The sequence below is a fragment of the Morone saxatilis genome, unplaced genomic scaffold (assembly GCF_004916995.1).
Source record: "Morone saxatilis isolate NCDOM2014 unplaced genomic scaffold, NCSU_SB_2.0 Contig0, whole genome shotgun sequence".
Taxonomy (NCBI): domain Eukaryota; kingdom Metazoa; phylum Chordata; class Actinopteri; family Moronidae; genus Morone; species Morone saxatilis.
The window spans coordinates 9,706,654-9,716,339 of NW_023339650.1; positions in this window are offsets into that span (position 1 = coordinate 9,706,654).

Here is a 9,686-nt window from a genome sequence, read left to right on the forward strand (position 1 = left end):
GAAAAAAAGAAGATAGAAAAGATCCCTATAATATCACACATTGCCAAAGTGCTGGTTTTGTGCAACCCACACTCCAGAGTGAATGTTTGGCTCAGCAAATGACCTTAATGATTAATAAATTATCACAGTTGCTGTTTATTAATTTGATCTGATTGACCAATTTAATCACTAATCGATTCAGCACTAAGCAGCTGTTCTAGTAAGGAGTTCAAGGGTCGAAGACAGCAGCACCTGGGCTGCAGAATGATTGAAAAAGATCATATGCCTGCAGCTTCACAGTACAGTAATAAAGAGGTTAATGAAAGTATCAGACTCTGATACTGTAAGAATGAGAGGTTTTGGACAAGATGAGAATGTTAAAATAACCGAGCAGACAAAGAAGAGGAAGCAGAGAGAGGGTATATTTCGTGGTGGGCCCTGTCGTGGCCTGGTCTTGCCTCTGTTTGGTTAAATTATGTGGAACTCATTTGATGTCTGCATTCAGTGTGTCAGGTATCCACTGCTATAATTATGCAATTATGAGCCTTTATTCTCTCACGTCCGACTGTACACCCCCACCCTCGCTCTGCCGAAATGCCTCAATTAGTTTTTTTTTTCCTGCCTCACTCCTCATGCGCTCCTTGTTTTTAGTCCTTTCTGTGTGGCTCACACAGGGTCTGCTGCACTTAATCTCAATTTATTTTTATTTTTATGAGCGTGTGTGGTTTGTGTGGACGGGTTTTGGGTCACAGCAGCAGAGCACAAGGGCATTGTGGGTAGCTGTTCCTCCTTTCAGCCTTCTCAGTTGTGTATGTGTCTTGAGTCTTTGGTGTGTGCCTTATTAATTCATTTTAATGCATGTGGATGGGACACGATTAATATGTTTGTGCTTACACTGAATGCTGTGTGTGTGTGTGTGAGTCCCATGGGAACAGCAGTGTGTGCCAAGGCTTGTGTTATAAGAAACACACAAAAAAATACAGATCAAGCAACCGTCCATTGAAAAACACACTCTCATACTCCTTATCTTCCACCTCCACAAACCATTGTCCTGCATATGTCTTTATCAGAGACGCTAACGCAGTCTCATTTCCCATGATGCTCTGCTCTTTGCACAAGAGCTGGCGAGGTGTTTAGATAATTAGTCCTGGAGCTGGGGTTTGTGGGTAAAGCTGTGAACTCTGGGACTTTCTAATTGATTTGGGACATATGTGTGTGTTTGTGTGAACGTGTGTGTTTGGTTTTCATTTAGAGGAGATTGGCTCGCTCTGTCTGTCTGTCTGTCTGTCTGAATGCTTAGGCTGCATGAAGCACTCCTTGCCTTGTCTAGTCTCTTTTAACTACACATTTTCTGTGTAGTTGAATAATAAAGTAAGGACACATTTACAGTATAATGTGCAGTTTGTTGAGTTATGTGTGTTACTTGTAGACTTGCTCAGGGATAAAGGCTAACATTTTTAGCACAGGCCCCATGGGACACAAAGTCCCTAAATTTGCTGGTCAAAAATACATTTTTCCAGTTTATTAAGCTTGGCAAACTCATACTCAAGTGACATATCTGTAGCTATCGAGCGACAAGTACTGTTTGCTTTTTTTCGTAAAATGTTGAACTAAATGGCACAAAGGAATCAGGATGTTGGTGGAACTGTAATGTTGTGTTGGCAAAGGCGATAGAACTTTGTGGCCACAGGGGGGCCATTGTGTAACCATGGCCCGTGGATGTAATTAAGACTTTTACACCCATCAACATAAGGAAGTCTTTCATTTTAAAATAAGTCTTTATAAAGCAGTTCAAATAAATTACATGTATAAAACACAGAAATATTGATTGCACATAATAAACTTTATGAATGTATGACACATGTAAATCATTACTGGTGCAGCCAATTCTTTTAAGAAGTCATGTAATACACTAAGTGGAGATCAGCTGTATTAAATCAAGGTTTGATGGGATTTGAGGTTAAATACAGTGGCATCTTGAAGACAAAACTACTACATCACATGGTAAGAAACATGGCACCTCAACATGGCAGACTCCATGGAAGGCGATCCATAAAGACTTAAACAAACCAATGTTAATGTTCTTGACTGGCCAAGTTGGAGTCCATATCTCTGTGCAGTTAAATTTTGACAGAACTTAAAGAAACTGCTGTTCTCTCTCATCCTCGTGTGAGTTTTAACAGTTTTACAAAGAACAATGGAGAAGAAATTGCAGCATTCAGGTGTGTTAAGATGGTACAAACCCATTTGCACAGACTTTATTGGTGTAATTGGGTAAATACTTGTGCAATCAATAGTTTTGTTTTCTAACGTACTTTAATTTTGATATGTTATAGAGTTTCTGTTGATCAGTGTCAAAGCTTAATTACACCCAAAGTGATCAAGTTACAAACCTGTAAAAGTTCAGACAGGGATGCACTTTTTGTTATAGAAACATCCTGATATAATTTTACTTTTTGTAATGTGTGCAATTTTAAGAAATTTGTGGTTGTATTTGTCTTTTAAAGAGTCATGTTTAGTGGAGAAACTCCTGTATGTTTCTCCACACTCCGCCCTTTTAACCAGCCTCAGTTTGTTCGAGTTGGTTCTTGCCATAAAAGGTTATTGAAGTTTTCTGCACAGTGGAGAAGGGTTCATATACTGTAGACGCCATCTGTAAAGAAAAAAAATAATCTTTACCATTTCTTTTGTAGCTGCTGCTGCTCAACACTGATCAGGAGACGAGACAAAGGCGAACATAAAAATCAATCAGAGAAACAGCGGCTGCCTGTCTGTGTGAGGGGGATGTGGATAGAAAGACAGGTGCAGTGGTTTTGAGGGGGTTTATTTTGAGTGAGTGAAAGGAAGGAAGGATAGATGGAGGAAAGAAGCAAAGGCGTTGATGGTGGTGGGTCTTATGCTCTGTCATTAGTTGGGCATTAACCCCCTCCCCTTTAAACCCTCCTTAGTAATGACAGGGCATAAGAAGCAGAGGGGGTGGTGGGGTCTGGAAGAATACGGGGGAGATTGAGAGGGTTAGACCACAGCACCTGCCCAGGGTCACTACCTCACCCCAGGGGGTCCTAACTACTGCCGTTTTGGCTGTCCACTGCGCTGCCTGTCTGACAGGTACTCACAGAGCAGGACCCCAACACACAGCAGCTTAAGATACATTCAAATGTAAAGGGGAGAGAGCAGGGTGGGGTGTGAAGTGATCTGTTCTTTTCTGTCTCTTCTTGTTGCAGTTGTTTATTTTACAAGCCCTCCTTTTCTTCCTCCGACTACTTTTCTTGTCACTTCTGTTGTGTAGAATTAGAGCAGCTAAATGGAAGCCACAATTTTCAGCAAAATTTCCTCATTACCAGAAACACTTTTAAAAGTATTTTGAGGCTACAAAAGTTTTTTTCGGTCAATTTTTAAGAACATGTTTATCAACACTGAGTGTCAAGCTAGACAGTAATGAAGATTCAAGGAGTTTGATACATTTTCTGAAAATCATGGGATGGGAGTTGACAAATGGGTCGATTAAGCAGTGACCATCTTCAGAGAGAGAAACCAAAACCTCAGTGGAAACTACACTGGTCACACATTAACAACGGAGGAATAACCTCAAGGTTTATAGACACAAAAAAATGAAGTTTAGTCTATATAGTGTCAAAAAATTATGAAAAGTGTTCATCCTGTTTTCCAATAGCCCTAAAATGTGTTGTTTTATTGGACCAACTATCCAAAACCACAAAATATTTGGCACAAATTACATTAAAGCAGAAAATCCTCACATTTGAGAAACTACCACCAGATAATGTTGGCAGTATTTTATTAAAATATAACTGAATTTAATTATTAAAATAGTTCCCAATTCATTATCTTTGGATCAACTGACTGATTAATCGACAAACCGTTGCAGCTCTACTTAAAATTAGAAAGTTGGTGGAAGTAATGTGTCCTCTGTGTCTCTCACAGGGCTGGTTGGTGTGCGAGGACCAGGCCTGCCAGAACAGGACCAGACGTTTGCCCATTGCCTTCTCCCGCCACGGACCCATCTGCCCTGCCTGCACCAGAGCAACTCTCAGACCCGAGGTAACACAACCACAAATATCAGAATCCACAGTTAAACAAACGTGACTATGCATCCCCCTATTTGGTTAACGCACACCAGAATCGGGGTCACAAGCACACACTCTCTAGCTTGAATGACACACCAAAGCACATTGTTCAATTCTGTACATTTTGTCCAGGTGATGGTGCTATGGAGCTGAAGTCGCTCCTCTCTTATGTGCTGTACATCTTTACTCATTAGGATCACATTTCACCATATGTACACACACAGTGATGAAATTAATCTCCTCTTTGTCGCCCAGCTCTTTTTGGTGTGTTTGTGTGACTGTGTCTGTGCGCTCACATGTCTGCTCTCATGTGTTTGTAAGGCACTAAGAGCTGGCTGGTAGTTAAACCATTAAAAAGATCTGTCTGTCTAGCTGCAGTGCCACCTTATGAACGCTTTGTTAGCTTGACCACTGGATTTGAAAGAAACACTCTCCCTTTCAATTTCAGCGTGACTGTTCAATCTTTCTTTCTCTGTCCCATTCTCACCAGTCCTGTCTCAACCCTTGCCTTGACTCTCTCTTGTCAATTTTTATCTTGCGTGACCTGCTCCTATCTGCCCCCCCCCCCTCTCTTGGCTGCTTTGCTGTGTCTGACTCTGTGGCGACAGGTTGTAAACCAGAAGGCCAATTTTTGCTGTCACTGTAGCCACTTAGGCGACCATTGCTGTGCCTGAGGGCCGTGGCACTTTAAACTGCAGGCTGAATAAAACATTTAACTCTCTGTGCTCATTCATGCACCCTTTCTCCACCCTAAAATCTGTAGCCTCTCTTCATTTTACCTGCTCCTCAACCACACTGTTTGATCTCTACACTCTCCCTAACACGCTCTTTTAATATGCACCTAAGTAACAGCTTGATCTGCAAAGTTCTGAGAGTAAACATCAATGAAGAGTACAGTGTTCAAACTGTGCACTTTCTCTACACTATAAAGAGTAAAACCTTCATGTGACTCTACAATATGAAAATTAAGCTCTCTCTTTTTTAGCAGCAGATTGTGAACCAGTTCCAAATTGTCCGATGCATCAGAATCATATGTCTCCGAGCTTATCAAATCCTTTTATCAATGGCAGCATGTTTTTCTGACTGTTGCTCATTGCCAAACAATGACGTCAAACTCATGCGTCTACGCTGCTGGAAACTTGCAATAAGAAGCAGTCATGGCAAAGAGGGAGACAGTTGTAGTTGTAATGTCTGTAAAAGGATCATTTTAAAGTAAGGGTGGAAACAGCAGCAATATGCTGAAACATCTTTCTGCGCAACATGGGCTTAAATTCCAAGAAATGGCATGTTGTTGAGTGTCACTGCTTCCCAACCCTTTACTGAGAGTAAATAGCATATAACAACATTACGCTTGGTAAATGTTTTCTTTAAGAAAACCTAAATGAAAATGAATGCTGTACAAATATTCTCCCATTTCCTCCATTTAAGATGAGGACAGAACATTTTACTCATTAAAAAATCAGACCTTTAAGCAGAATCGATAATGGCTTTGGTATCAATAAACTGTATGTATGTTTTAATTATTGTATAGCCTCCTGTTGCTGCCTCTTAACCAAGTCTTTATTATAAATGAGAATCGGTGCTCCTTTGACTTATCTCACATTAAATTGACAGATGAAATAGATTCCCTGTGTTTTAGCACGACTGTGATGGCACAGGCAGGGAGCCTCCATCAGGTTGAAGCATGTCTGTCCTCAACAATATGCTGGTTTGGCCTCGTTAGCACCATGCTAAATTGAGAAAATAGAAATTGTAGTGTTTATCCAGAGAAAGTATTAAACGTGTAGTTTGTTGAGATAAAAGAAGAAAAACAGAAAAGGCATTGAAATCAATCATTAGACAGGATTCAGAAGGCTCTTCTTCTGTAGTGTCCTGATTTTCCTATTCACTACTGTTCTCCAGCAGTGCTGCACCAACTACTAATAAATACCTTTATATTATAGAGGAACAAACTTGACTCAACAATATGTTTGTGTGAATAACTGAAAACCACAACACCAACATTGTATTGTGTAAAAAGGCTTTTTTTATTTTTTATTTCCTAGATTGTATTCCAGCTGCAGGTTGTCTAATAATTATGATAATCATTTGCTTAAATATTCAAGTCAAGTTTGTTCATAAATCCCAGAATAACACACTTTACACTTTGTACAGTGAACGATACCCTTAACCCAAACCCATGAGTTTTTAATTTATTACCAAATAAAATGTTTTTGAAATGTATCTATTCAATAATTAACAACTTAACTAGTCTTAAATATTTATACTGACACGGTGTAGGCTCTTTTTTGCCCTGCTGAAGTGCCCTTAAGCAAGACATTTATAATTGTTGCTGACCCTTACATCTGACCTCTCTGGAGGAGAGAGAGAATTTCTTCCCTAGGAATTGGTATTACATGATTTAAATCAAGCCAACATTGACTTTTCAGTATTAGGTAACACCGTTATCTAAATCAAGCCGGTGCATGGAGATTAATAGCCCAGCAGCTTACATATTAAATTGCTGCCAATTATGCAAAGTACTCAAGAGGCCATTCATGGCTGTTTGAGCTCGGGGTAGATAGACTGTGCTCAGACCAGGGAAGAGGATGAGACATCTACCAGTCCCCACTCTTTTTTTTTTTTTTTTATTATTCAAAGTTTTTTTTTGGTCTGATGCTTCATCAGATTTTTGTGCAGCTAGCCAGACTCTGCCGGCTGGATCACTCTGGCTATGTTCCCTTCATGCTTTTTATCTGCCAGTATCATCATAGATTATCAAGCTAATATCAGCACCAGCCAGAAAGACAATCAGGGTTTCTTCTTTGTGTATGCTACACCAAAAAACAACCAGTTTGTGCCAGAGCTTTTGTAAAGGAGCGTCTTGTTTGTGACTCCGCGATCCCTTTTTCTCTCTTGCATCATGGTACATTTACCACCGCTGTGGGTGCTGCCTCTCCTCTCTTCTCCTCCCTCCATCCGTCTCTCTCTCTCCTCTCTCTCTCTCTCTCTCTCTCTTCTCTCTCTCTCTCTCTCTCCCTCTCTCTCCTCACTCACTCACTCAACTCTGCCCTCTTCCTTTTTTCTCTCCTCAACCTCCCTCCCTCTCTGGACACAGATTCCGAGCGTGATCTGATCTCCATGTAATGGGAGAGTAATAGGCACTCTGCCTTGATTGGTTGGTAATTTGGGGGAGTTATGCACAGGTGCAATTTGTAATATTTTCAGTAAATTAAATTTCTTTCTCTTCCTCTCTCTCCCTCGCTCTTCATCTCTCCCTCTCTTCTCCCTCCCTCCACAGCGCTTAACTCAAATGGGCTATTTTTTCTCACAGTGTCTCAAATCTCTGTCCTGACTTTGCTTTTCTTTCCCCCTTTTATTCAATGCTTTCTTCCCCTGCTCCTTTCTTTTCATTTTCTTTCCCTCCCCTCCCTCTTTAGCTCTTACACTCATTCTCTCTTCTCCTGGCTTGCTCTATCCCTCCTCCTCTCACCCTCCCTTTCTGTGTCTCTCTCTTTTTCTCCCCTCGTTTTATTGATGTACGCTCAGGCGCCCATTAGAGCTCCCTTTTTCCCTCTAGTGGAAATTGCAGCATGTTAATTTTCACACAAATTACGGCAATAGCAGGTATCTCTATTTGATACATTATAGCGGGAGCAATCAGAGATAATTGAGTGCCTTTCAGAGGGAGACGGCTGCATTCACTGCCAGCTCAAAGCTGCCCCATTATCGCCTAATCGCTCTTTAAACACTGAATTTTGCCGAACAAAAATTCTTGTCATAATTTTGCTTAAGTGTATTTGGAAATCACAGTCCTTTGAGCGAGGATAATTGAAATCAAATCCCTTTCACTGGAGCTGACATTTCTACATTTCCCTCCAATTGAAATTAATTTCAAAAATTGAGCATGAATATCTTCAAATAGCAGGCAATTATGCCTTTCAATGGGGAGAAATTACCGGTGCTGAATCGTTGGAGGCTTGCGGGCGAGAGCACCAGTTAAATGCCTTTGTTTCCCGCCGTGTTTGCCTAGTAAAGATTTACATATATTGACTCATTATGGTGTCTTGTGAAGCTGATCGGCGTGACTACCACAACCGGCAATAACGCTCATCGCATCTAAAAAGCTCAAGAGTTTTAAAGCCTTGTGGCCTCACAGCTGAGGGAAAATGTATGTTTGTTTCTCTCCATCTCCCTCCCTTTCTCGCTCCCTCTCTCTTTCTGCAGCTGCAGTTGTGTGTGAGGGCTTGGATATTGTAGCACCAGTATTTACAACGCGTGTTTTTTTTTAGTGCGGAGAAAAGTGTGAGATGCTGAAGCCTTGTTTGTGTCACTGCTGCTGCGATATTTTCTTCTAAATCACATCCATGTCAAGGCATTGAATGGTCGTAGTTTTTCAGCAGCTTGCACACTTTCCGTCCACTGTAAACTCTGTGTGTTTTTGTTTTTGCGCTGTCTTTCTTCACATAGAGTTATATTGTCTGACTGACTACCTTTTCATTAACTGCTTCACTGGTGTACTTGAGCGACAGTATAGTGCGCAAAAGTTCTTTGGAGGTCGGATGTGTCTTTGTGTGTGTGGATGTGTGTGTCCCCTAAAAGATAGACACAGGCGTTTTTAAGACTCTGAGGAAGTCTTGAGTGCTCGTTTTGTTGTGTGAGCCATTTTAGACTGTTGCTCTGTGATTTGGATCAATTTGTATGATTTAGCCTTTTTTTTTCTTTCTTTTCTTTTCTTTTTCTATTCTATTTCTTACTTTTTTCTTTATTCTATACACCCCGTCTCCATTCTCTCTTTCTTCTCCCACACACACACACACATTTTCCTCTTCTTTTTGGCTTAACTGTGTTTGTGAGTGTGTACATGCGGCGGGATGTGTGTCGGGAGGGGGGGAGTCAGTCGGGCGAAGAGGGAGGCAAAGGAGCAAGGGGTACGAGGTGGGGGCTGGGGGGTCCTACGCTCCCGGGAGAGAGGCAATTTCACAGCTGGTTTGCTCCTTAGGCAGTCAGGCTGAAAATGCTGCAGATTTGTGGAGCAAATTGAAATGGTGTCAGTGCAGGAACAAAGCACCGAGCTGAATGACGAGGTAGGCGTGTGTGTGTGGTGTGTGTGTGTGTGTGTGAGAGAGTGAGTGTGAGGTGGGGTTGAGGGGCCCTAAATTCAATAACAACCCTGTAACATTTTAGCCACGCCTTTCTGACACCTGTCAGTCAATCAGTATGCAGCGACTGGCCCGCCCACAATCAGCATTATATTGTTTGAATGTGTGTGTGTGTGTGTGTGTGTGTGTGTGTGTGTGTTCTGTGTATTTTATTTTCAAGAGGAAGAAGTGGTGTGCAGTGTTTGTGCCGACCGTGCTTGTTCAACCTTGGCAACCGTAACCGAGGCTCCATTATGGGATGTGCATGGTTTGGTTGTTGACTAGGCAGTGCATCAACGGTCAACAGCTGTGTGTGCCATGTGGGCAGCCATAGAAAGCCATTAAACACATATATACACACACACATACACACTCTCTCTCACATCACATAGTTTGCATTTAGTTGCATTAGATACTCTTGCCACTTGATTATGCCACAGCAGTAAAAACTGAAATTACAATTACACATATTGCCGATTGGCAGGTATAATGGGCACACACA